The following is a 27,844-nucleotide window of genomic DNA, read 5'->3' on the forward strand; positions in this document are numbered from 1 at the left end:
TGGGCCTCTAAGGCCCGCTTGTCTCAGAGGAGGGTGCAGACCCCGAACTGTACCCTCTTCAGAGCTCCCAAGAAGGGCCTCTTCAGTGCAGGCCGCTGGGCTGTCCCCACCTGCCCCACCCTTCCTACCCTCAAATTGGGAGTCTGAAAGCAAACCACGTGGAGAAAGAACAAAGTTGATTTCCCATTTATTGAACAAGTTTTTCTGTGGAAAATCTCGGGGCTCAGGAGCCCCCGAAGTAACCGGGGATGCCGGGAGGAGCTGGGGACATGGCAGGAGGGATCTGATGATGTGTGATGGGTAACACCTTCGATATCCTGATCCCCTCCTCACCATCTCCTCTGACCTCAGCGTTGGGTTTCCTTTCCGGAACCCTGACTCCCAGGGGCCGCCCCTCCCCCATACCCCAGCCGTCCCGGGCCCAAATGTGCGACTGCACTCCGCACCCGGGTGTGTGTGTGTGGGGGGCGGCCCAGCTCTTAGGTTCCCCTCCCAGCCGAGGGCTCGGGTCCCCCTCCCCACCCCCTCTCCCCATCTCCGGGGTCGCCTTCCCGGCGCCGGTCCCCAAGCGAGGAGGGAGGGAGGGGCAGGACGCCCCGCAATCCGCCCTGTGCGGGGAGACCGAGGCTCCTCTCTCACGCGCTCCGGCCCGCCAGCGGGGACTCACGGCGGCAGGCGCGGAGGGGGAACACGGTGAGGGGGGGAACCTTTCTAACTGCCCCGGTGCCCACCCCCCGACCCCGCTTCCTCCGGCTTCCTCCACCCCATTCCCGCTCCCCTCCTCTCTCGGAGGGGGTCGGGCCTCGGAGCGGGTCTGGGGGCGCCGCGGCCCGGCCCGCGCCCCGCCCGCGGCCCCGCTCCTCCCCGCGCGGCCCCACTTGTGGCCCCGCCGGCGGCCGCGCAGGGACAGCTGCATTTCTCGCCGCCCGCCGCTAGGAAGCTGGCCTCGCCTCGCATTCTCCGCCTCCCGCGCCCCAGCCGAGCCGCCGCGCCGGCCCAGCCGCCGCCACTGCTGCCACCGCCGCCGGATCGCGGCCCCTCCCCCGCCCGCCGGCCCCCTCTGGCCCGCGGGGAGCGGACGCGCGTGGCGGCTGCTCGGTAAGACCCTCCCTTCGCTCCCCAGCGCGAGTCGCCTCCGGCCCGGCCCGGCCCGGCGGCCCCACCTTCTCGGGAGCGGATCGCCGCGGCGCCGCCGGGAGGGCCGGGCGGGCGCGAGTTTGATTCCCGGCGCTGCCGCCGCGGCTCCCACGGAGCCCGCGCCGCCCCGGGCGCACACGCGGCGGGGTCCCGGCCCTCGCCCCCTCCCCTCGACTCCCACCCTCCTCGCCCAGGCCGTGGGTGCGCGGGCCGGGCGGGCACCATGGGTGGGGGGTGGGGAGCGGGGCTCGGAGGTAGGGGGGTGGTCGCGGGCCGGCGGGCGGCGCGGGGAAGGACAGCGAGGCCTCCTCCGGCCGGCGCCGCCCTGAGCCCCCGCCCCGGCCGCTCCCCCTTTTGTGTGGGCGCCCGTCGCAGCGCTGCTCCGGCCTGGGGGCGCTGGCTGGTGGGGGGCGCCTGCCGGGGTCAGAGCTCCTTCTAGGAGGAGGGGAGGCTGGCTTCCTGTCCCCGCGGGTGTCACAGGTCGGTTCAGCCCTTTCTGGTCCCACCCGGTCCCCTGGGAGCCGCATCTCCCGGTGGCTCGCTAGGGAAAGTTCAGAACGCGCTGTCCCCGCCCCTGTTCCCCCCGCCCCTCCGGCTCGGTGTGCCCCGGGCTCTAAGCTCCAGGGGGCTGGTGATGGCGTTTATTCATTCTTTCCTTTTCAGTTTCTCCTTGCATTGTTGCCTTACACCCAGCCCAGGCTTGGCCATTTCTTTTCCCCTTAAAAGAAGTTTGGGCTGTAGGAAATTTATATGGAAAATAAATTCCCGGAGAGGAATTTGTTTTAGGGGGAAGGAGGTTTTAGATTTTCCCTTAATATTTATTTCATTATTGATTGATTGATGGATGGATTGGGTGAGCGTGGAGGGTGAGGGGAATGACTGGGAGTTTAGAAATAAGATGTCATAGAGGTGGCACTGGATGCAAGGAGACTACCTCACTCCCCACCTGGCCCCTGAGCAGGAGTGCCACTGAGCGTGGGGAATCACCCTTCCTGTTGGTTATCCTGCAGCACCCTGAGCCACCTGGTCCAGGAGAAAGGATTCAGGGAGATGTTCTGGCCTCTCATCCCTTTTCTTTGGCAGGCATTCTCATCTTTACAGCCTGGGTCGGGGTGGCCCCCTGAAGGAGGTGAGGGACACAGGCTTCTCTCATAGAGGAGTCCTCTTACCATGAGATTTGGTCCCCTCGTGGGATCAAGTGTGAAACTGGACCCTCTCCCTTGCCAAGGGTTAATGTCGTTGGGACCTCTATTCTGAACAGAGGGTGGCCTCTCTGGAAGAGAGAGAGAAACCTGGCTCAGGTCACCCAGAGGCTGAAGGGTGTGTGCAGGACTGTTGGGTCGGAGACACTCGTGTCCCCTTTCTGCACCTGGAAGGAGCAGAAGACAAGGGAACAGGAGTGGTGTCTCAGGCTTGGGCACATCCTTAAACAGGAGAGGGACCTTGGCCAGCTAGGATGGCCTAGGAGCGATACTATGACGAGGTGGGACCTTGGGGCCACAGGCTGGGGTCATGGGCCCCTTTGAGAATCTGGTGAAAGCGCCAACTGCTCCTGCCTCAAGCACACATGCATGCAGGGACACATTCTGTAGGCACTCTCAGAATGTTACCGTACCCCTTGGAACTGGAACCCCTTTCAAGACCCCTGATCCACAGTCTGGTCCGGCATAGGCCGTTCAGAACAGTTCCCTCCTTTGTGGCCGGTCAGTGAAGAATCCAGGGTGCGAAGAGCAGACCTCCCAAGAGGTCTTTTCTCATGACCTTCTCATGCAACTTTGGGCTTGTGGCCATAGAGGCCTGGGAACCTCTGGACCAGATCCTGGATCTCTATAATTAGCCAGAGGATGGGGGCAGATGTGTAGGGTGGGGGGCTTCTCCAGGGGCTGATTTTGCTATGTGGTGGGAAGGGCCAGAGCCGGCGCCACAGTGCTACTGAATTAGAGGCAAATATGAGGGTTAGGGCATGGGATGGATATTCTGGTGTTTCTACTGGGTGTAGGAGCCAGGCGCTTTAAGAGCCCTGGCTTATCTTGGGGAAGTGGGGGTGAGGTGGGAGAAAGAGCTGCGGTAGGGAATGTAAGTGTGAGAACACTCCTCCTCTTGCCGAGGTTTTGGGGCAGAGTTGTTCAAGGCCGGGAGCTGGTTACTGCAGCTTCCTTAGATCCGCTGGACTTTAAAAGGCAAGTGGGAGCAGAGACTATGGTTGTCACCAATCCCAGTGCACCCCCAGGAAGTGTGGCCTACCTTGTCTTTCTTAGTTGGAGCTCCTGAGTTTGGCTGCTCAGGTTTGTGGTGTCTACATTGGCTGGGGACCTGGGAGAGCCTTTGGTAAGATCGGCCATCTCTGACTTCTCTGCTTCAGTGTTGGGAAGCCCTTCCTAGGCTCAAGTGCCCCCATACAGAGGTAGCTCATGGGAATTTTGCTTTGTTTAACTCTCCTGCACAGTATTCAGTATATAGTAGTGCTCACACTTGTGTCCTCCTTGAGAGCTTCCTCCTTCTACTCTGCCTTGATTGACAATCGCCCCGCCCCCCAACCCTGCAGCAATAAGCGGCAAAAGTCTTGGGGACAGGAAGCTGGGAGTCAGACAGGGATCACCCCGACTATACAACATGGCCTGGAGGAGGAGAGGCCTCCATTTTTGTTGGCTTCTAGGCCTACTGGAAGTAAGAGCCATAGAGGGCCTTTGAGAGGTAGTGGTCTAAGTTCCTGAACTTGGGACTTGGAGGTTGTCTTGGTGAGATGTAAGGGTCCTGTGGCAGCAACTAAAAATTCACATTCCTCCATGGCCAGGACTTGTCTGTCCGCTGCTGCAATAGACAGCACCTGTTGGTGAAGTTGGGATTCTGGCTGTGGTGGCTGACTCCGTGCCTCTCTGATAGCTCTGCTTGCAGCCTCCCGGGGAGCACCTCCCATGTGTCAGAGCAGAATAACGCACTCCTAATCATGCGGCGAGGACTCTTATTTTTAAAACCTGTCATAAATGATAAATGCTAGAACATGGCCTGCAAACATAAACTCCCTTGTAAAATGTGACCTTTTCATTTCTGTGATGGTGGCACCCAGTGTCTTTGAGGAATGATGGGTGGGAGAAAAAAGTTCCAGCTCCCTCTAACCTCCTCCCCCAGGAGGCCACTGGGGCTCCTTTGAGCCCTTCCGCATTGAAGCCCAGTAGTTTAGAGTGTAGGATCTACAGTGAAAGTCCCAGCCCTTCATCTTCCATTCTGATTTTGTAAATGCTTCAGTCTCTCAGCTTTAGAAAGTGTGGAAGGAGATCTAACCTGTATACCAAAGAGTGTAGTGTACTTCCTTAGTGCAGAAGCGATTATTAATTATTACTATTCCGCACATGGGTGCTAATGTTCTGAGACTTCTATTGTTAAGGAAAATCTTTGGTAAAGACTGTAGAGGCAGAGGCTGGCTTGAGAAGGGGTCAGATGGAGTGGGGTGAGGGTTTTGAATTATGAGCAAAGGGGACTGTGTGATGGGGAGATGGGGAGCCTGAAATGTCAAGGGTGACAAGAAAGCAGCACAGCTGGGGTGCAGAATGACTCAGCGTCATCTGTAGCCCTGCTGTGGAACGAACTCTTCTCCCTTCTCTTTGGAGACTTTGCCCTGTAAACTGGTGGGGGTTGGGGGTGGGGGAGAGGCTCATAACAAGTTAGAAGAGTTGCACAGCTTTTATGTTGATGCTAACATTGGTCCTGGAGGAATAGGGGAAAATGGGCCTGGAGGAGGGGAGTCTAATGGGGTTGGGGACAGGCCCAAGATGCAGTCAAGAGTGGAAGCTGCGGTGTGGAGGAGGGTTCCGGAAGGAAGGAATTGGGGAAATGGTCATTTTAACACTCACCGAGCACTGACTATGGGTCAGCCCCTGTTTCAACTGCTTCTCATGCTCATTTTATTCTCAAAAGACTCTATGAGATGTGATATCTATTTTTTCAGCCAAGAAACATGTAAAGAGGTGAAATAACTTGCCCAAGTTCACATGGCTAGAAGGTGGGAGAGCCAGGATTTGAATCCAAGAGGCCTGGCTACAGAGCTTCCATCCTTAGAGAAATTATTAGAGGGACTGCTTCCTGGGCTAGGGGTGGAGAGAGGTGTGGAAGATAGAAGGGTGGGAATGGGAGGGAGGTTGAAGGGGTTCTATGCTTGAAGAGCTGCCCATGCAACGTTCAGACATCATTGGAACATGCTTGGAATGTTCAGTCTGCTGAGAACCACTGGCCAAGGGCCAGGCACTCTACTGGGGCCTGACCCTGAGTACAGAGGTCATGAAGACACAGCCCCTGCCCGCAGGATGCCTGTGGTCTAGTAGGGGACACAGATATGTTAGCCTAGAACTCCAGTTGCCATGACAAGTACTGTAGTGAGACGAAGCTCTGCAGAGAGGACGCTCTGCCAGCCAGAAGATTTGGGGAAGGGAAGGTTTCTGCAAGAGGGGGGCACTGGAGATGAGTGAGGACAAGATGGCTCCTGTCTCCAGGGCTTTTGATCTGGCCATGGAGGACATCACTTTACGAACTCTGATTAGAACCGCAGGCAGAATTTTCTGGATCCAGCTACACGCTGGCCAGGATGAGTCAGGAACCGGGAAATGCAGTTGGCTTCCTCGATGTCTTGTGGTTTTTAAGAGTCACCCCTTATAATGTGTGCAGTGATGTTGCTGAAGAAGAAATAAAAATCTCCTAAGAGTGACTGCTCAGAGTACGCCTGGCTGGCTCGGTCCGTAGAGCCTGCAACGCTTGAGCTCAGTGTAGTAAGTTCGAGCCCCAGGTTGGGTGTAGAGATAACTTAAAAAACATTTTCAAAAAAAGTTACTGCTCAGAGCTCCGTGATTCACTCTTGTCTCTCCGAACTGAGAAGCAGAACCAGAGGCAAATGTATGCAAGCAGCAGAAGGACCCAAGTAAGGTATGAGGAAGATGTTCCTTGCCGATCGGACGTGAGATGTGAGAACAAGTGACTCATAGGAGCGGAGGGGAATGGCCTCCCCCAAAGGTCTTTAGAAATGGGAACAAGTTTCATTTATCTTGGTGGTTTAAGATGTTTCATCTGGAGACAGGAAGATGAAGTAGAGGCCCCTGGAGGTCTGTGTCAGCTCAAGAATAGGAGGGTAAGAGGAACTGGAATTTTTGAGCTAGAAGATTGCTGAAGTGTGGCCTAACTCCTTATTTTACCAAGGAAGTGACTGAAGAATACCCTGTAACACGGAGTGGCTTATCCATTAGCTGGTGAGCCAAGCCCAGCAGCTTGGGTCTTGCCCTGCGCGGATCCCGGTCAAAGGGGCTGCTTCCTGGGCGGGCCGCAGGGTGGAGGCCAAGCCTTGTGAGGAGGGCTGCTGGAAACCCGCAAGTGGTTGACCTTTGGGCTGTTGGTGCTGGAGAGTACCAGCTTCGCTCAGGTGTTTCTGAGAATGATGTTCCCTGATGGAGCTAATGAGTTGTCTTCGTCACCCTGCTGGCCTGGCCCCTAGAAGGGCTTTGGGGACGCATCTGGGGCCCTCAGGAAACTTTGCCGAATGAAAAGTAAATTGCAGACGATCCAAAAGTTACTGCTCTTTCACCATACACTTGCTGGGCCGGTGCCCTTGTCCTTCCAGTTGTGTGTTTTGCTTAAGCCAGCAGCAGAATCATCTAATGCCCCCAGCCACAGAGAAGGGGGTCCCAAAGCATGCTGGGGCAACAGGGCGAATGAATACAATGCTGTTTAAGATCTTCCTCAAAACGTACAATTCTGGGGCACCTGGGTGGCTCAGTGGATTAAGCCTCTGCCTTCGGCTTGGGTCATGGTCTCGGAGTCCTGGGATCAAGCCCCATGTCGGGCTCCCTGCTTAGTGGAGAGCCTGCTTCCCCCTCTTTCTCTGCGTGCCTCTCTGCCTGCTTGTGGTCTCTCTCTCCCTGTCAAATAAATTAAAACAAAAACAAAAACGTACAATTCTTTGAAAGATCGTCAAGGGCTGACGTTATGTTCATTTATAATGTTCCTTTTTAATGTTTGAGGTTTGTTGTTGTGGTTCCTAGCACTAAAGTAAAGGCTGTGTTTTTCAGATTTAGGGAAAGCATATGATAGAGTGATCTAAACTGCCTTCGGCAAGAGGTCTACAGAGATCTCTGAAGAGAACAAGGCTGGCTCTCCAAAGAGGACCTGATTAAGAGGGGTGCCTGGGTGGCTCAGTGGGTTGGGGCCTCTGCCTTTGGCTCAGGTCATGATCCTGGGGTCCTGGGATCGAGCCCCGCATCGGGCTCTCTGCTCCACAGGGAGCCTGCTTCCCTTCCTCTCTCTGCCTGCCTCTCTGCCTACTTGTGATCTCTGTCTGTCAAATAAATAAATAAAATCTTTAAAAAAAAAAAAACAAAAAAACCTGATTAAGAAAAAGCCAAGCATGAACTCTTGTTGAACATTGAATATACCGGGTGGTGGGCTTTGCTTGCTGGGGTCAATTTAAGTGGACTCGTGCCAATGAAAGCAAAGCAGAGGCAGAAAACACTCCGCTTCCTCCTCTGACCCCGTTGTCCCTTGTTTGTTAAGGAAGCAGTAGGTTCCAGGGGGACCTGACAGAACTCTGGTTTGGTGCTCTGTCGGGGAGAAGATTCTCTGTGGTCATGTAGGGCGATCACGCATAGGAAATGATTTCATTTTGTTCAGGTCTGAGATTAGTTTCGGTTTCAGGCTGTGCCAGGAGCCGAGCGAGCCGGCGAGCTAAGACCCGTGCTGCGGGGGGGTTGGAGGGGTGGCGAGCTGGGCCAGAGTCTCCCCATCCGGCCGTGGGGGCTAGTGGCCAGGTGGCCGGGCAGGGAACTCCTGTGCGGAGCAGGGAGGAAAAGAGGATGAATCAGAGGAGTGGGGCAAGAAAGCCGTGGAGTGTCTGTGGGCCTGGAAACTGGGATGGGTGATGGGGGAGGGAGTGTGTGAAGATATCAGCGAGTGTGCATAGGACACAAGAGAGCACAGTTATTTGACTGCTGAGCCACAGGGCTGGGAAGTCAAGGGGAAGTTGTAGAACACACATTACCTGCATGAGGTGGGTTCTCTGTGAGCAGGGGTAGACCTGAGAGGAAGGCAAGGTGTAAGGATGCCACAGGGCCCACATGCACTGGACTGGTGTCCTTCAAGCCAGCCCGCACTGTGCACGTTTCCTTGCAACCGACTTTCCTTGGAAAAAAAAAAAAAAAAGGTAGAAGAAGAGGTCGAATTAAATTCTGCGACCTGACAGTTGAGAACTTGCAGACCCTTGCAAGTTGGGGCATCCTGTACGAACTTTAAGCTCATTTTTCCAGAGACGGTTTGGGGCCAGTCTGGTTATTTCCCGGGCATCGTGATCCTAGAAAACCAGCGGTTCTCCTCCCCTGGCTGGATCTGGGGGAGGCGCACACAGAGGTGTCATCGCTCTTAGTGGTCCCAGCGCATCACTGCATTTTATTCTCCAAGTCATAAATTCATTTTATCTCTAAAAGAGAGAACCACTGCGGTGCCCAGTTGGCTCAGTCGGTAGAGCATGTGGCTCTTGATCTCGGAGCTGTGAGTTTGAGCCCCATGTTGGGTGTAGAGATTACTTTTTTGTTTTCTTTAAAGATTTATTTATTTATTTGACAGAGAGAGTGAGCAAGAGAGAGAACACAAGCAGGGAGAGTGGGAGAGGCAGAGGGAGAAGCAGGCCCTCTGCTGAGCAGGGACCCCGATGGGGGTTCCATCCCAGGACCCTAGGATCATGACCCAAGCTGAAGGCAGACGCTTAACTGACTGAGTCACCTAGGTGCTCCTAGAGATTACCTTAAAATATAAAATCTTAAATAAATAAATAAATAAGGGGTGCCTGGGTGGCTCAGTCAGTTGAGCAACTGACTGTTGATTTTTGGCTCAGGCTGTGATCTCAGGGCCATGAGACTGAGCCCCAGGTGTGGAGCCTGCTTGGGATTCTCTCTCTCCCTTTCCCTTTGCTCCCCTCCTCTGCCCTTTTCCCCTGCCCTCCTCTGCTCTCTCGAGTGCTCTCTCGCTCTAAAAAAAATCTAAATAAATTTTAAAAAATGACAAATAAATAAAAGAAAGAATCACTGAATTTTAAAGCCAGAAAGGATTTTGAAGCTCACCCAGCCTGCTCCTAAAGGAATTTGTAATCCTGGGTCGTCCAGGCACCTCAAAAAGCCCCATGGTTTGTGGTTAAGCACCTGAGTTTGAATGCGGCCCCTGCTACTCGCTGTCGTGGTCTTGGGACCGTCACTCGGTCTCTCTGAGTCTTGGTTTCCTGACCCACACAGTGAGAGTATTGATATTCCGTAATGATGGCTAACGAGAATCAAATACTTACGAAGTCCTTAACACAGTGCTTGGCATATTCATAAGTTCTGCATAAATGTTCGCCACCCGTTGCTGCTGCCATTTGTTGTTATGTTCATGATGGGCTTATGAAATCACGTGGTAGCCAGGGGTCAGGCCAGGGCTCCGATGCTAAACGCTCTTCCCTCCTCGCTTGCTCTCCAGCATGGCCAGAAGGTGACTTCATCAGGCTAGATCTACGCGTGAAGAGCATTTGTGGAAGCATGTGTGTAGACGCTTCGTGATGAATGTTCACAGCAGAGCTGGAAGAGATGGGCTTAATCCATTTATTAGATATAATTAGACTTTGGGCAGGAGCGTATGTTTACCAAATAATTTGTTCCCACAAATATCATTTACTCGTGCTTAGAGGTTCCCTAAATACCAGGTTGGTTACCTCTGCTGGAAAGGTTGGGGTGTTTCTCGATGTTTTTATGGAAGAGTTCTCCTCAAACTGGAAACACCCATTTTGATGAGTTGCGGGCTTTTGTGTGTAATGGAAATGTTTCTGGAGCCTGGCTTCTGTTTCTCAAGGGTGAAGACAGTGCACGTTTTTAAAAACTATCGGCTTGGCAGAAGTCCACACGGCCTAGGCCAGGCCTGTATAAATGTGCTCCAAGACGATTTGCACTGACCTTTTTTGCAAATTGCTGACAGCCTAGGAGCCTCCCGAGGGAGCCCTTTTAGTGTTGAGGCTGGGATAAACCTTGGCCTTGAGGGTGGTCTTTTGTCCCTTTTGGTGGGGTGGTACCTTCTGTGAGGTTGCTTTGGTGTGTTTCCTTAAACTACGAAAACAAGTGGAAATTAACTTTATGTGACATATCGTGCAATGGTCCCCTGAGATGATGCCACTCTCTGGGGATTACAGAGTTGAAATCTGTTTTTGATGCTGATCCATGGCGCTTCTCAATTTCCCCGCTTAAGGGAGGGAGCTTGTGAAAGTGTGAAATTGGTGAGGGTGTGACCTGGAGTCCAAGATCAGAGATAGAGTCTCACCCCTGCCACGTACCGACTGTGTCATTCTGAGCAGATCACCTAACTGGAGCCCTGTGTGGAACTTGAACTCACGACCCTGAGGTCAAGACCCAAGTGCCCCAGATCACCTAACTTTTTAAGGTATATTTTTCCTAACTTTAAGCTATTATATTTTACCCATAACAATAAATGGCTATAGAACACATCTGCCAAACAGAACTGGTAATAATACCCCCTACCGCAGAGGATCATTGCAATGGTCTAGTGATAATAGCGAACATTTATTACATGGCTTGTTGGTGCCAGGCACCTTCTTCCTCTTCTTCTTCTTCTTTTTTTAAAGATTATTTATTTATTTATTTCAGATAGAGATAGAGTGCACAAGTGGGGATGGGAGGGGTGTGTAGAAGCAGGCTTTCTGCTGAGCAGGGAGCCCAAGGTGGGGCTCGATCACCAGAACCTGGGATCATGACCTGAGCCGAAGGCAGACGATTAATCAACTGAGCCACCCAGGTGCCCCTGCCGGGCACCTTCTTAAGCACATTAATTTATTTGCTCAGCCCTATGTGAGTATAGTATTATCACCACTTTACTGAAGCACAGAGGGTTGAGTCGACTTGCCCAAGGCCACACAGCGAGCTGAGGAGCCGGGATCCCAACTCAGAAAGCCAGGTTGCTGAGTCTGTAGATGGTGTTTACAAGAGGGCTTTGTACCGTGGTAGTGCTGAGCTTCTGATTCTTTGACTGCTCCTCTTCGTATTTGAGGAGCTGAGGGCTGCATAAGCTGAGCCTGGAGGTAGATTAAGTGTACAGATCACGGTGTTGGAAAGAATGAGGAGACGGAGCATATGAGAGCTTTTTTTGGAGTTACAGGGAAACAGCTGTTTCTAAGTTTGGGACAGAGCTGAGGAGAGCCAGCAGGGACAGAGAAGGACATTTTCTGGGTGGATTGTTACTATCTGCCGTGAGGGAGTGCACCGTCTGTGGATTTAAGAGCCACGTGCTTCTTTCCTCTTCTTATCACATTTTATCTGGAAGCCTGTCTTTAAATCCCAGCTCTGCCCTCACGTTGTGACAGCTTTAGAAACTTAGAAAACTTGCCAAGGATAGTGAATTCTTGCGACGTGAAGGCAAAGGTGAAGAATGGGCTTCTTCGTGGAATTTCTTCCTTGTTACCTTATTTCTATGAAGTGCTTATGGGGATGCCCCACGGAGTGGCTTGAGTTCAGTGAAGAGAGGACTGGAAACTTGTGTGACTTTTTTTTCTCCTGAATTGACTTAATAAGAGAGTGAATCATCGTCTTAGCTAGCATCCTGGAAAAGAAGAAAGAAAGGAGAGAGCAAGAGAGTGGGATGGCATTTGACTGAAACCAGAAGCTTTCTGTGGCGATCTCCCGGGGCAGGGGCCAGGCTGCCGCTGAGTTCCCTCAGGACCTCTCAGCTTCCCCTCACGGCCACCCTCAGCCCTCACCATCCCTGTGAGGCTCTGGGGAATGAATAGGCCTTAAGGGGAAATGAATAGGGGGTGTAAGTGTCCTTTTTAAATGACAGACCACTGGTGAAATTCACACGCAGCAGTGATAATTTTGAAGACATTCACATAAAAATTCATTACATAAAACTAGACAATTCAAAAATAGCTTTTGACCTTCAGGGATGTGAATGGCTACTTATACCCTCTTTCTGGGAAGGTGGCTGGGGCCCTCCCTGTGCCAATGCTTGATCCCTTGGGTCATCCTAGTCACCTCCAGGGATCTCTTGTTCTCTTCTGGGACTCCAGATAGGAGTCTTGGTTGGGTGGGGTGGGGGGGAACCACTCTCTGCCTGCCCAGCCCCACCTACAAGTTACCCTGTTCTTCTCTGAGTTTGCTCGGGGACTGGGGAACATCTCCTTTTCTGAGACATTCTTTGTGACCTTTCTGTGGACCTTAATTTAAAGTCTGAGCTGAGGCTGGGGTCCTCAGGGGAATGTGAAGGCTGACGGGGATCAGGAGGATCCTGATCCTGCAAGGAAACTCCTCACACCAGCCCCCTGGAATGTGAAAAGGCTGGTTGTGCTTTCAGACTCTCTCTGGCTTCATGGCATACATTTCCCAGAGCCTTGGCTTTTCTCAACAATGCCTCTCTGCCTCGTTTTCCTTCCTGCCCTGGCCATCGGCAGCCGTTACCATTAATAGCTCCCATTTGAGAGAGGACTTACTCTGTGTCAAGTATTTCACTTTAAGTAATCCAATTTAGTACCTATATCAACCCTATGAACCAGGGATTATTGTCTTTTTAGATGTGGGAACTGAGGCTGAGGGCTAAGGGGTAACATCACTTGTCTGAGTAACACACCCATTTACCGGGAGAGATAGTTTTGGGCTTTAAACTTTTATTGTGAAATTTTTCAAATATACACAGAAGTAGAGAGACCAGTGCATGCCCATGCACTTATCATCAGGCTTCTTCACTCTTTATCTGGAAGTGCTGGCCCCAGGTTTTCTGTGGCTTCGGCATACAGCAGGATACCTTTGTGTGAATTCGGAGAAGGGACACTTCCTCCAAGCTAAAGAGGTGGGTAAGCAGAGCGCAGGCTAGATTCTAGCCCCATTTGCCCCCTTGGACAGGAACCTTACGAAGTGAACAGCTCACACAACTGTGTATGGCGACCTTCTCATCTAGCTTTCGGCATGAAGAGAGGAGACTGTAGCCAGCCACCAGGCCCTGACAGTGATGATGTCTCTGGCTGGTCCTCAGCTATGCGGGGTCACGGGAGAAGAGCTCAATCGCTGGGGACATCTTGGGCTAAAATAGATTAAGGTGGGGGTGGGGGGTGTGGGGATTCCCAGAGGAGAGACTTCTGCTGCAGAGGAGGGTGAGGAGGGTGAGGGCCGATGAGTCGTGTCTTTTGCTGCTCCTGTTTTCAACTGGCCACCGCTGTCCTGATGACTCGTGCCTGGTGCCTTCTCTCCTGTGTTCTGTGCCCAGGGCTTGGGAAGCACTTGTGTGTGGCCACGAGACAGGCGGGAAGGGAGCTGGTTGCACGCAGGGTGTGAAAACCTGGTGTGAACTCCCTCTTGGCTGCAACCCTCCTAGAGTCTCTGGGACAAGCTGCCTTTGCCTCCCGGCGGCACACCTTTCCTCAGCACTCAGTTCAGCCAGTGGCTGCCTGGGAGGGCCCGCTCTCCACCACAACTTTTAGTCCCAGAGCGGGGCCTGTGGGTCACCAGATGAGGAGCTTCTTGAGGAGAGGGACAGGGCTGTTTTTCCGATGGTGCTCTTGGTTCTCCCCACAGCAGCATCTGGCGCTGGTGCTCTGGAAATATTTCTTTTCCTTTCTTTCTTTCTTTCTTTCTTTTTCTTTAATTTTATTTATTTATTTAACAGAGATCACAAGTAGGCAGAGAGTGAAGCAGAAGGGGGTGGAGGAAGCAGGCTCTCTGCTGAGCAGAGAGCCCTGGGATCATGACCTGCGCCAAAGGCAGAGGCTTTAGCCACCCAGGTGCCCCACTGGAAATATTTCTTAAATCAACAGAGGCAGCATCCTGCCGACTGGGGAACTGTGCTGAGGGGTTCAGGTTGAGTAACTTGTGAGCCTCAGTCAGGAGGCTAGACTGTGCCGCAGTGATGATGGAATCCTGACCCCCCCAGTGGCCTGACACAATCTAGGCTTGTGGAAAAGTCCAGTGCAGTTAGGCAGTCCTCCCCCATCTGTAGCCACACTTCTGGACTATGGGGCCTTCAGAGTCACCACAGGAGCAGAAGATAGAGGTAGAGGCATCCCCTGGCTTAGCTGCATTGCAAGGAACTGACACCCCTTACTTCCGCTCACATTTCATTGGCCAGAACTAGTCCCATGGGTTCAACCTAATTGCTAGTCACACAGTCACAGTTGCTCACAGTCACACAGCCGGCTGGGACATTGGGAAATATAGGGGGGCAAGGGGCTGCCTTCATGCTTTCAAAGATGAGTACTTTGTATTTCTTGTCCGTGGCTTTAGCCCATTGGAGTGCCTCTGGCCTAATCACTTGTCCTCAGTTGCCATTTTCTTTTTACACTGACAGGAAGGGAACACCTGCCACTTCCTTTAATCCTTGAAGAGAAGGAGGCATGAGATGGCACTGAAGGAGACCCACAGCAGCGATTTTAACCTCTCCTTTTTTTTTTTAAGATTTTATTTATTTATTTATTTGACAGGCAGAGATCAGAAGCAGGCAGAGAGGCAGGCAGAGAGAGAGAGAGGGAAGCGGGCTCCCCGCTGAGCAGAGAACCCGATGAGGGACTCGATCCCAGGACCCCGAGATCATGACCTGAGCCGAAGGCAGCAGCTTAACCCACTGAGCCACCCAGGCGCCCTTTCTTTTTTAAGATTTTTTTTATTTAAGTAATCTCTATGCCCAAGGCAGGGCTGGAACTCAGCACCCGGAGATCCAGAGTCACATGCTGCACTGACTGAGCCAGCCAGGCTCCCCTTAACCTCTCCTTTATTACACATGGGCCCTGTAGCTTTCATTGAGTCACCTCACCTCTGTGAGTCTGTGAGCCTCTTTCCTCATTTGTAAAAGGAGGATAATAACCCAGCCCATCTCTTAGTTCTGACTCCACTGATTGCAAGTAATAGAAACCAGCCTGAGCTGTTTGAAGTCTCAGGGGAATGGAAGAATTGAGGCTAGGAAATACGGCTGGCCTCCCAAGTGTCTACAAGGGCAGGACACCATTGCTTCTGTGGATGTGTGCCAGATATCATGGCCCCTCAGCTTCCACCTAGACTGACTCTGGTTCCAGGAACCATCAGGCTGAAGGGTAGCTCAAAACCTTGATTCAAATTCCTGGGGAAAGAATCTTATTGGCCCATTTGTGTCAGCTGTCTCCTGTTGGTCCAACCAGCTATAGCCAGGAGCATAGGGTCTATAAGGTATTGACAAAGCTTGGGGGCTTTCCTCTGTGCATGGGGGTAGAGGCAGTCCTCAGAATGGGGCCTGTGCTAACCTGGTTCAAGAACTGTGGAGTAGTAACATCTGGAAGAAAACTGTGAGAACTGTAAAGTGCTGCATTAATGGGAGCTGGCATGTTGGTGTGTGATTTCTCGTTAGGAGTCTGGGAGATTGTACTGCCTTGCAGGGGGATGAGAGAGGGGCAATGCTGTGAGAGAGGAGCCTACTTTATTTTTAAAAATTTTGTTTACTTATTTGAGAGAGAGAGAGAGAGAGAGACTGAGAGAATGAGTGGAAGGAAGGGCAGAGGAGTAGACTCTGCAGGGAGCAGAAACAGGAATTAATCTCAGGACCCTGGGATCATGACCTGAGCCCAAGGCAGCTGCTTAACTGACTGAGCCACCCAGATGCCTGGAAGAACCTGCTTAAAAAAATAATAGTAATTTAAAAAATACACACACACATACACACACACACACACACTCTCTCTCTCTCTCTCTCTCTCTCTCTCTCTCCTAGAGGCAGAGGAGCTGTTTGTTAGAAGATCACACAGAGCCTGGACCAGAGGAAATGGACAAGACTAGCTTGGGGTGTTGCCGGGAGGTCAAGTTAAGTTTACAGGCCATTAGACCATAACACTGTAAAAGAGAGAGTACTTCACATGTGCTCTCATCTGTGTAAGTATGGATGCTTCCATAGTTAAAACTGTGATCTGGAAAGGATCTTAGCCCAAGCTATGGTAGTTCGTTCCTTGTCTGATACTGTCCCAGCCGGCTGTGTGACTGTGAGCAAGTCACTTCACCTCTCTGGGCTTAGTTCTCTGAAGACTGTAGTCCAGTGTATGCATGTGTCTGTGTAACGTGGGGTTAAGGCATAGAATCTGGAATTAAGACAGGAGTGAACCCTTTTTTTCACTTTGCTAGCTATATGACCTGGAGAAATTTCTTCACCTCCTTGAGTCGGGGTTTCCTTGTGACATGGGGATATTTGTAGTACTTTCCTCATATGCTTATGGTGGGGGATTACATGATATAGTATCAGCTAGTATTATTAATAGAAGCCAAAGCTGGCCAATTGCAGGGACAGGGACCTATGACATGGTGATTCTGCATGCCCAAGCCCTTTGATTAGAAAGAACACAAGAGCTGTGTAGCCTGGCGCAGGGGGTGCAAGAGGAAGCCCCGGGAAGCTAGGGAGCTGGAGGGAGCACGGGGAGACTGCTGGCAGAGGCAGGCAGGGCTAGCCCGCTGCCGCTCACGTCCTTCTATGAATTCAGTTCTGCCAGCACTGCCAGGTGCAGGGTGAAGCTTACAGCCCCAGGAGCGCGCGCCCGCCCACCTCTCCTCCCACGCCCCATCTGCTTCCAGCAATTCGTTGAATTCGGGGTGGCTCCTTCTATTCCGTCCTGGGCCCGGGGTGGGGAGGTGCGGCTGGGGAGGCTGTGGGTCCGACAGCCTGCCCAGGTTTGGGATCGCAGTGCTTCCCGCTGTGAAACTGCTGATCCGGGAGAGCTACGGAAGAGATGAAGGAACCCTTATGAGCAGAGCAGTTTGAGGGCTGAATTATTTGGAGGCTGCGCTCCCTCTGGCCGGTCCCAGGGGGGAGGGGGCGAGGGAGGAATGCGGGGCGGGCGGCGGCGGCCGCTGGGCCGCTAGGCCGCTCTCAGGGCCCGGCCTCCAAGCCCAGGCTGTGCCTTTGTCCTGGGGGCCGCGTCGCGGTGGCCTCCTGCAACCCGGGGCTCCAGTTGCAGCCCGGCCGCGGCCTCCGGGGCTGGTCCCCCTCGGCTCCCGGGGCGCGGCGATCATGAGTGGCAGAAAAAAGTCACCCCATTAGCTGCCGGAGGGTAGTGTCGCCCCGAGCGCGGGCGGGTCTGGGAGCCCCTGCGGGGGGCGGCCGCTGGGCTGCTGGGGGATGGGGGGAGCCCTAATCCTCTTTCGGTTCGTTCAGGATTATGTTTTGAGCCGAAGACTTGTGGAAAATCAGCGCCTCCAGCAGCTGCGGGGCCCAGGAGAGGGTGCTTGGGGCCGGGCGGGTGTCCCGGTGCTGGGGCCTGCGGGGTCCTGCCAAGGTGGACCGTGACCATGGCAACCCCTGCCCGGGACTGCGGTAAACACGCGCTTTCAAAGGGGGCCTTGTTCCCTGCGGGAGCCCTTCAGTTCCAGCCCACTGGGGCTTTTCAGTCCTGGGGAGGAAAGGGAGGGCAGTGGGGAGGGGCGGGCCTGTTAGTGAGGAAGTGTCACTCGGGTCCCCGTCTCCCCGCCCCAGGCATGTTTCCTGGAGGCCCCAGTTTCCAAAGCTCCTGCTTCTGGGGAACGAAAAGAAGTGTAAGCATCAGGAATGCGTTCAGTCTCCAGGCAACAGGGTGTGTGTGTAATTGAGGGGAGGGAAGGAAGCTTGGGGAAAAAAAAAAATCACCTTCCGCTGGCCACCTCAGAGTGGAAGGCCTTGGTGCCCCAGACTGATTTCAGCAAGCTAGCAGGGGCCACGGGAAGCAGATCTTTAAGACTTACTCATCCTTTTTGGCCCTGAATAGCAAATGACTACAATCTCCCAGAAAACATTAAATCAGTCATTTAATGTAATGTAATCTCATTGGCAGTTTGTATTCTTATGTATGAGCCAGTGAATCTTTGTGAGAAGGCTGATCTTGGGAGCTTGATAGCCTTCGTTGTCTTGGTGGGAGCCTGGCCCCTGGATTCCCCTCCCATCATTTCGTGTTTCAGCTAACCCAAGAGTAAAAACCGGGAAGGATGCTTGGCTGCTCACTAAGCACCTACATCATTTATGAGGTCTTCTCTGTGTGTGTGTGTTACCAAATGAGTAAGTGATGAGTCCATTTCCATTTAGGGAAGGTTGGGGTTGTAATCAGATCTTTTCCCTTGACACTGCTTTCCTCTCTGGCTTTGTCTGAAGAGGGGGCCGGCAGGGGCAGCTTTAGGTGTGGGGAGAGGAGACAGAGGAGATCTAGGTCTGTGAGCTGTGAATGATGGCCAGCCCTGTTTGTCTCTCGGCTCTCCCAAACCTCCTGGGATCCTTGAGGGATGTGTGAGGAAAGATCCTAGTTGTTCAGCCTGAGAACACAGCTCATTCTGGGCCTGCTGACATTATTTTCAAGTCCCTGTCAGTCCAAGGACCACAGCATCTGATCTGGTAGACTAGAGAGTCCAGTACTACTACTGACCTCCAGCGTCACCCCTTCATTCTGGCTGAGAACAGTGGGAATCCACAAAGTTGGGAATACGGAGGCAGGTGTCCTAACTGCTCAACCAAGTTTCCTTATACCCAAGGGAGAGCGGGAAGGGTTCTCATTCACAGGTTGGACACTGGGAGCAAAATCTGGTGCCTAGATTTTCACACACCCTCATGCCTTCTGTCCCCTCTTCCTCCTGAAGTTTGAAAGGCTGTAAATTCTTCATGTCATATGCCATTGAATTGGGGGGAGATGGCGCTATTTGAAAGGTTTCTTCATCTGAAGGTGGAGCGGAGAGAGCTCAAGAACTTTCCAAAATTTTCTGAGCAGCCCAGAATAGGAGGAATTTACTTTGAGCTTTGTGGAAGGAGGGAAAAAAAGAAGATATCGCTCATGTGTCTAGAGAGATCCAGTTCTAATGGATGCACCAACCAGCACAGTACAAGAACATTAAGGGCTTGTAAAGTGACTGCCATTCTTTTCTCCTTGTGGAATCTGAAACCAGAACCAGGGTGTGTGCAGGGTGGGGCTCAGGCATGGGTGAGTTCTATAAGCTCCCCAGGGGTCCCTCCTGTACCACCAGGGTTATGGGCCATCCCTCCAGCTCAATGTCCACAAATGGCAATGATTTTGTGCCCCAGGAGACACTGGGTATGTGTGGAGACATTTTTGGTTGGCACAACTGGGGACGGAGGTGCTCCTGGCATTTGTGGCTAGAGGCCGGGGATGCCACTAAACATCTGCCAATATACAGGATAGACCCCCCCCCCCCCCCCGCCGCCGCCGACCCTGCAGTGGAGAATGATCTGGTCCCAAATGTCAGGAGTGCCCAAGGTTAAGGTGTCATGCTCTTGTGCCTGCACCAGACCTTCTGGAGATTTGTGCTGAGCAGGATTCTGAGAGAAGGAAGGATGGGTGGCTGGGGGGAAAGGAGCCAGGTGGGAGCATTGTGCAGGGAAACAGCACATGGATGGAAGGGTCTGGAGGCAGGAGAATGATTTGGTTTTTGCAAAGGGGGAAAGAGCCTTGTGGTTTCGCAAGAGTCATCTGAGATGTAGAGGGTGGGTTCAGCGTGATGACCCTGGAGATGGGCTTGCATTTTGCCCAGCGACTTCTGGTTAGGACCTCAGGCCCTCTCTCTGGCTGCTGGCTGTGAGTGTCAGTAACCCTCGGGCCTCTCTCTCCGCTCTATGGGAGTGAAGGAGCCCCTCTCAGGTACCGTTGGCTTCAAATGCCCAGTCCCACTGTGGGGCTGGCTTTCCCGAAGCTTATGCATGTCAGAAAGCTGCTCACTTTCCATCGGGCGCCAAAGCAGGCAGTGCCCTTTGTCTTCGTTAACGGCTTGGTGCGTGGCTTGGTGCGTTCTTTCATGAGTTTCTGTTCCTTAGAGAAGGAGAGGGAAGACCCTAGTCTGCTGAGTCCACACTGTATGCCCACTTTCTGATAGTCCTGGCACATGGCAGTTGGTCTATTTTTTTTTTTTTTAAGATTTATCTATTTGAGCGGGGAGGGGCAGAGGGAGAAAATCTTCAAGCGGACTCCCCTCTGAGCGCAGAGGCTGATGTGAGGCTTGATCCCATGACCCTGAGATCCCAAGCTGTGCCCAAACCAAGAGTCAGATGGTTAATGGACTGAGCCACCCAGGTGCCCTGGACCATAGTGTCTTTTGAATAAATGAGTAAATCCTTCAATGAATGGAAGATCTGGACCGCCTTCTGTGAATTGCCCCGTTCAGAAGCACATAGTCCTTCAGTCCTTGTGCCATAAATTGAATTAGGAGAGACTGAGATTGGCCATAAGGAGGAAGGTCTCTATTGTAAGAATTTTCAGGGAGTGGGACACATAATCTGAGGGTGACCTGAGGGAAGTGGAGACCATTCCTATTTGGAAGGGAGCTGCTCGTGGCCCTTTCTGGCTGCCACTGAGGGGACATTTTTGCCCTGCTGGGGTGACTCACATTACACTCCTTCCTCTGAGGCTTCCAGCTCTTAATTAGATTTCTTAGCTCTCACAGTAGACTTGAATATCCTTTGATAAGGAGTAAAAAGTGTGGTCGAACACAGGAGTGTACTACTTCTCCCGGGGCCTGCCTGGTGGATGTCATTGGCCGGCTGTCTGGCCCACGCAGAGCGAGGCTGTGAGCACAGTTCCCCCAGGATGCCTCCTCTCCTCGACATGCTCAGAGGGAGTAGTCCTCTGAATGTTTGCACATGCTTCCGAGCTGCTTTCTCCACCTTCAGTCAAGCCCTTGGGACAGAAGGTCTTCTGTTTCTGCGACTCAAGGGAAAAGGGCCCCTGGATGTCCCAGGCTCAGACTGGAGTGGAAAAAGGTGTGTTGCAAGAGCTGCATCTGAGCGAGCCCAGTCCCACCGAGGCCTTCTGCCTCCCGCAGGCCAGGCCCCAGTGGTGAGCCTTTTCCTCAGCCCTTTGCTGGACTCTGGGCCTGGTCAGGCCAAATTTCTGACCCTAGCCTCAATTCTCCAGGCGCTTGTGCCTTTAGAACCTTGTTCCTTAAAGTCCAGACTCTAGACTAGGAGCTCTCATGCCACCTGCTCAAAATGGGGTCTCGGGCCCCACCCCCCAGACTTCTGGAGTTCGTCTGTATTTTACCAAGATCCCAGTGGTTTATGTGCACAGTCAGGTGTGAGAAACACTGTGCTAGAGGACTTTGCTTGCTGAGGGGACAACTGAGGGGATGGCTGGAGGCTCATTTGAGTATGACCTATGGCCCTGTCTTTGCACAGTACCTTTACAACAGGGCTCCTTTACTAGCCAAGGTGAAGGATGGGTTGTGTTGTTCATTCGTTCAGGGATGGGTGTGTGATCCCAATGAGTATGACTGGTCTGTGCAAGTCCGACAGTGTCCGAAGAGGCAAGCCCACAACTATGTGCTGGGAGAATGGGGCAATGTCAAATTGCCTGGGGTGGGGACCAGAGAGAGAATCCCAAGCAGATCCCTGCTGAGCATGGACCCCAACACTGCAGGATTCCATCCCATGACTCAGATCTTCACCTGAGCTGATATCAAGAGTTGAACACTTAACTGACTGAGCCACCCAGGTGCCCCTAGAAATGTCTTTAAATCCTTACCTATTTTCTTTCCCTGTACGTATCTTGCCAGGGGCCCATAACTGACAGTTTGTGGATAGTCTGTGAGCATGGTTTTAGTGGCCCTGGTCTAGAGCCCCGTGTTATGATCAGACCCAGGTGTGAACCCTGCCTCTGTCACTTATTTGCTGTTTGTTTTGGGCAGCTCTTTAGCCTCTCTGAGCCTCAGTTTTGTCATCTGTAAATCAGAGATGATAATGCCCCCACCTCATAGGATGGGAATGAGGATTCAATGAGATAAGCATGGGTAAGGCACAGAGCCCGGTGCACAGAAGGCACCCTTGATAATACCGGCTAATCAAATGGCACCATCGTCATTGTTTAATGTCTTGGAACATCTGACATGAAGACAGTAGCCCGTGTAAAAGCATGCCCTTGTTTTTGGGTAGACAGTGGTCTTTAAAACTAGCAAACTTGTTCGGAACAGAAATTTTTTTCCCCTGCTAATTTCTGATAGTTTAGGGCTACTGATCATGAACTTGCATCTATGCAGGCCCAAACAAAATCCAGAATCAGAATTGGGACAGTGTTGGAACTTGTTTTTAAGTGATGGAAAGAAGTAATAAACACTGTAGGAAACCCATGTCATCCCGCACCGCCTTGCTGTTACTGCGGTCCTCCGCCTCCTGCGCAATGTATCTCGGGCTCACCCTCTCCCAGGCGGGCTAGGTGGAGTTTCCTTGCCAAGTTCCCTGATTCTGCATCCTCCCTTTCTGGAGAAATTTAGGCTACCCTCTTGGCTATTTCTTCAGAGTAAGGAGGTGAAGTGAAGTAGAGGACTCAAGCTAAAAGATCTGTGTTCTAGAGGCAAGTTAGCAAGGCATCACCTCATTGGCCCACAGTTCTTACCTCTTTTTGAGTCCCAGATCCTTTCAATGATCTAAAGAGAACTTGGACCCTCCCTTCCACCCTGGAAAGTGAATGCACACACAAACCCATGAATTGTGTGTTTGATTTTGGGGGAGGTAGGGTTGGGGGGCAGTCCGTGGACTTCATCAAACCCTCAAGAACCCTTTGCTGAGAATCTCCTACCAGGTTGTGAGCTCCACAAGGCTTGTTTCTCGTGGACTAGACTATCTAAGTGACCTGCAGAATGGGACAAAGGGGCAAAAGCATGGGCTTGGGGCTCTGAGTTCTGGGGTCTGAATCATTCTTCTGCTACTTGGTAGCTTGTTGACCTTGGATGAGCTATTTATCTCCTCCAAGCCTCAGTTTTCCCATCTATAAAGTGGGGATAAGACAGTACCTACCTCAGTAGAGTAGTTGTGAGATTGGACTAGGTAACATTGGTCAAATGCTCCCATCCCATTTTTGTGTAGTCTACAGAATGTCCTGTTGCTTCCTGGAGGAGTCCCACCTCAGTGATAAGAACCCACACGGCTCCTGTTTTAGGGCATCCATATTTGGACCGAGAGTGTGAGGCTTTCCTTTGAGTGAGTGGCGAGCAGACCCCTTGCTGTAACTCTGGGAAATCTGAAGGGCTGGAGAGTTGTGGAGCCAGGCTCCTAGATGCTGCCTGACCTAGCTGCCCCTGGTCAGTCGTTCCCCTGTGCTGTTAGACTTGGCTCTGCGCGTAGAGATTGCTGCTTCAGGAGCTTCCCTGAAACCCAGAAGGTTGGGGAGGAGCCAAAATGAAGAATGGAGCAGCAGACTCGTTTTTCTCCCCTTAATTAACTCTGTCTCTTTTGCTCCCTAGGCTCTCTGCTGCCCCAGCAATTAGTGGGAGTGTTAACTGGGGTCAGGGCAGTGGCGGGGCTTCCGGGAGCTCCTGGGGACAGTGCTGAGGAAGTGCCTCTTAGGCCCCAATGAGGGCTTTGCCTCCTGCCGCCCAGGCCCACCTACCCCTTGCTGCCCCCTTTTAGCTGAGCGGCTCCAAAAGCCAGGGCCGCCCCCCGTGACAGCGGCCCCTCCCCCGCTCTGGCTCAGCTGTTATGTGAGAATGGCGAGGAGTTAAAGGACTCCAAACATTGGCCCCCACTGGGCCCTTAATGACATTAGCGCACAAAGCCGCAGTGCGGGCCGGCTGCTCTGGGTGCAGCGCCTGGCCTGGCCCTGAACAATTGCCCTTCTGTTCTCATGGCCTGTTTTCCCCCAGCTGCGCCTCCTTTCATCTGGGCCTCTTTCCCAGGGGCTCGGGCGCATTCCCAGGCGAGTGGAATCTCAGTGCTAACCTTCTTACTTCTTCCCTGGCTTCCTTGGTTTTGTTTCCTCCCTCGCCCGCCCTCCACAGCCGTTCCTGCTGCTCCCGACCCCCCTCCCAGGCTGCGCACAGGGCCGTGGGCTCAGGGGTTAGAGCGTGTGGGTGAATGATCTGGGGGGAGACACATTAGTGTGCTCGTCTGTGTTTGCAGCTGCTTTGCATGTTGTCGTGAATGGGGAGTAAAATGCCCCCACTTTATCATGACACCCCACTAATCATAATGATAACCGTCATTTGTTTAGAATTTGATCATTTTTAGAAGTGCTGTCCCAAGGGAGCCTGGGGGGCTCAGTCCATTGAGCGTCTGCCTTTGGCTCAGGTCGTGATCTCAGGGTCCGGGGATAGGGCCCCAAATGGGGCTTCCTGCTCAGTGGGGAGTCTCCTTGTCTCCTTGTCCCTCTCCCTCTGCCTCTTGCCCCTGCTCATGCTGTTTCTCTTGCAAAAATAAATAAATAAAATCTTAAAAAATAAAGGAAAAAAAGGAATTGCGGGCCCATACATTTCTCACTGCCATGGGAACAGCTGTGTACGGTGGCCAGGCTGGGCATCCCTGATGCCTCATTCTGGGCAGTGCAGGGACTAGGGAGCTGCAGAGCAAGGGTGGGACTCAGGGCTGCTGCCCCGGTGCTCCTGCCTCCTTAGCTTCACCCTTTTTCAGTACCTCTTGCCCATGTCTTCAGCAGAAATGCTGGCCACGGGCGGCCCTCCAGGAGGGGCACCATTTGTGATGGGTGACCTGTGCTTCTTGCCATGAGCTGCAAGTGAGGGACGGCTGAGGACTTGCCTTCCTCCTCTCTCCACTTGACTCTGCCCATTCCCCAGCTTCCAGGGATAAGGCCGTCACTTTGCTTTTTTTTTTTTTTTTTTAATTTCCATTGAGCTGTTGAGCTATTCCAGATGCTTAGGTCTTTCAAATCTCCAGAGAAGGAAATTCTCTAGCCCTCTCCACATTCCAGTGTCACCGGCCTTGGCATTCAGCACCAGCCTCCTGACCCTGTGATGGGAACTTCCCAGGAAGTGGGACCTGCAGAACCTGCTTTTTTGGCCCCAGGCAGGCCTGCCCAGCGTCCTAGCCAGATGCCGTCTTTGCCCTCCGCAGGCCAGCCACCAGGCAGTGGAGCTCAGGCGGCGGCGGGGTGACTGCAAGGGGGGCCCTCCCGGGAGGATCTCTGCCTGCAGAACCAGGCCTGGTTCCGGCAGCACAGCCCCTGTAATTAGTGTTCTTTAGGAGACAGCTGGTGCCGTTTTTTCGCTTTAAACCCCCTTCCTTCACATTTGCACACGGCTTAGGGACCTGCCATTCTCACTCCCACCGACATTCCCACGAGGCTCCTGAGCCCCATATGGTGAAGCTTGTCTCTTTTATATCCTTGTGCTGGGGCGGGGAGCGGGAATCCGTGTCTGCTGGGGGTCTCCGAGGGGCCTGGGAGCCCTGCGGTGGCAGCTGTCTTCTGCCTTTCTGCCTCGGGCGGAGCGCCTGACTGGTCCTAAGTCTCACCACAGGCCTGTAGAGCACTTTCACGGCTAATGGGCTTTTTGTTCTGTTCCCTGGAGAATTTCAGCCCCTTGGGAACGTCCCCACCACCCCACTTGCTTGTCCAGGTGTCACCGCAACAGCCCTGTGGACTCTGGAGGCCCTGTGGCTGTCCCATCTCATTGCTGGGGGCTGCCTTGGGTTTAGTACCCCCTCCCCTGGCAGGGCTTCACGCTGACTCTCAGATGCCCGGATTGTGGTTAGAAGGTGCTCCCCTTCTCCCTGCACAGTTTATGTGCTCACTAAAGAAAAACTGGAAAATGCTTCGTCTCTAACACAGGAATGATCATCCCGATCGTTTAAAAATTGCCACCGATAAAATTCGGTTTTATTTCCTTCTGTTCTTTTTTTAATGTGCGTTGATTAAAAAAAATCCTTGTAATCATACTAATTACCGACTTTTGTATGTAGCTTTTTCATGTAACTGCACAAGGAGGGTTTTTTAATGAAATGGCATGATTTCAAAAAATTATTTCAAACGGCTGTGTAATATTTCATCACAAGGCCATAGTGCCTCTCCCTCGCACGTCCCCCTGTTGTTACCTACCCCCTCCCCAACTCGTCTTTGTTTTAAGCCTCAGAACTTTATGGAACATGCAGGCAGGAGCCGTTTGTTTGGGTTGTATTGGTGTAATATTAATCCAGAGCTGGGGCCTCTGCCAAGGCCTCTTCTTGCCAAGGCGCAAGGAGGGGCCTGGCCATGGGGTAGGTCTGGAGGGGACAGAGGTTCCTAGCACCAGCTCTTCTGTGCTTGGCTTCCTAGTCCTTAAAGTGGGGCACTTGTTTGAGTGGCCTTTGGTGGCGTCAGGAAGCTTCTGCACCTTATGCAGGGGTAAGGTGAGGGGACACAAGTTCAGGTTGGCTCTCAGAGCCCATCAGGGAATTGGTTGAGTCTCATTTCCAGTCTTGGGCCCGACACGGTGGCCCAGGTGCCAGGAGCACGCTGCTGTGACCCAGCCTGGTCTCCTTCCTTGAGCTGTTTTGGACTCCTGCCCTGTTCCACAAGCAGAGCCTTCCCTCCGAGCCTCCAGGGTATTCCCCTGCAGTCATCGGGTGCTGCTTACCAACCCCATTCTCGAGGGACCAGGGATGGCAGCAGCCTGGACGCTATCTAGGGCCAGTGCTGTTCAGTCACTCCAGATGGGAGGGTAGACACCAGCCTTTTCTCCCAGTGCCTCTTAATGACACATCTGATGGTGGTAATGGTTAATAATAGCAGATGCAAAGACAACAAGCATTCTCCTTTGTGCTTGAGACCCAAAGCTACTTTTAGTTCTCTTGATTTTACACCCTTTTCCCTTTCTTCCTGCCCTAGTGAAGGGATCAGCTGAGGAGTTGAGAGATTTGAGTTCGGAACAGCAGTGTAAAGAGGCAGGGAGGATTGGCCAGGCTTAGGTTCCAATCTGGCTCTGACCTCTGCGTGTTCCGTTGTTGCTGACCCACTGAGCCCGTTGCCTCACCCATGCCTCCAATGGAGACAGTGACGTTGGACTTGCAAAGTTGACAGGAGGATCATATGAGAGTGTTTTTGTCAAATTCCCTCTGACGCGGTAGGTGCCCAGTCAGTGTTACTTGTGGATGTTGGTCAGGTCAGGGTCACAGAATGCACCGACCTCAAAGCCGGCGGGACCTGCCCGATCAGCCCCCTCCCTGCTCACGTTTTCCCCGTGTTTCCTCCATTGTGCGCTTAGCACATATGTAACCAGCCCTAGGCAGGAAGCATTCCTGTTTGGCTGATCAGAGAAGTGTGGCAGACCAGAGCTGACATTGTTTTCAGCTCCTGGCTGGGACATCCTGCCAAGTCAGGCCCTCTTGTTCTCCTCCTCGCTCATCCCAGTGAAAGTAACAAGAGCCCTTTCCTTTTGGCTTTTCCTGTGGCGGGTCTGGAGAAGGCAACTCCAAGTGAATGCAGGGTGTGGCGTCATGATTAATTTGCAAGTACGTCTTTGTGGCCACACTTGTCTGCAGGCTCTTGTTAGAACCTAAAAAAAAGCCAACAGGAAACCAAAGAGAGAGTCATCTGGGGACAGGCTTGGGTGCTGGGTCCTGGTGCCCCCGTCTGAGGTACAGAGCTGACCACTTCCAGGAGGCAGTGAACTCTAGCCTGGCTAGACAGAACTAGCCCTTGACACTGTCCAGAAAAGAATCTTAACGAACTTTCCAGCCATCTTCCCAAGACCTTGAGTTTTGGATATTGTTCCTCCAGAGGCCATCACCTGGGAGCTAATTGGAAATGCAGAATCTCAGGGCTCAGATGAAACCTGCTGAGTCAGGAGCTGCATTTTAGCAAGATCCCCACACAACCACACAAGAGGTTTGTGTGCCTGTTAAATGGCGCTGATTTAGATCTGTTCTCAGCCAGGGGTGATTAGAATCAGCTGTAAAATTTTTTAAAAGTACCTATTTCCTAGGTCCCACCCCAGACCGTGAATCAGGATCACTGTAGGTAAGATCTGGGCGCTGGTAT

At 52.7% G+C, this 27,844-nt stretch overlaps 1 protein-coding gene across 2 annotated transcripts in view; it reads left to right on the forward strand.

The window, feature by feature from the left end:
* Positions 1-784: 784 nt before the first annotated feature.
* CUEDC1 (CUE domain containing 1) overlaps positions 785-27,844 on the forward strand; it is an 82,454-nt gene continuing 55,394 nt past the window's right edge. Inside the window, exons 1-2 of one of the 2 annotated variants that reach the window (XM_032320353.1) lie at positions 785-1,098; positions 15,865-16,022. The gene's annotated coding sequence lies outside the window, so the exon portion shown is untranslated. The remainder of the gene's footprint in view (positions 1,099-15,864; positions 16,023-27,844) is intronic. The other variant, XM_032320354.1, reaches the window with a different exon arrangement.

This window comes from Mustela erminea, chromosome 18 (assembly GCF_009829155.1).
Source record: "Mustela erminea isolate mMusErm1 chromosome 18, mMusErm1.Pri, whole genome shotgun sequence".
Lineage (NCBI taxonomy): Eukaryota > Metazoa > Chordata > Mammalia > Carnivora > Mustelidae > Mustela > Mustela erminea.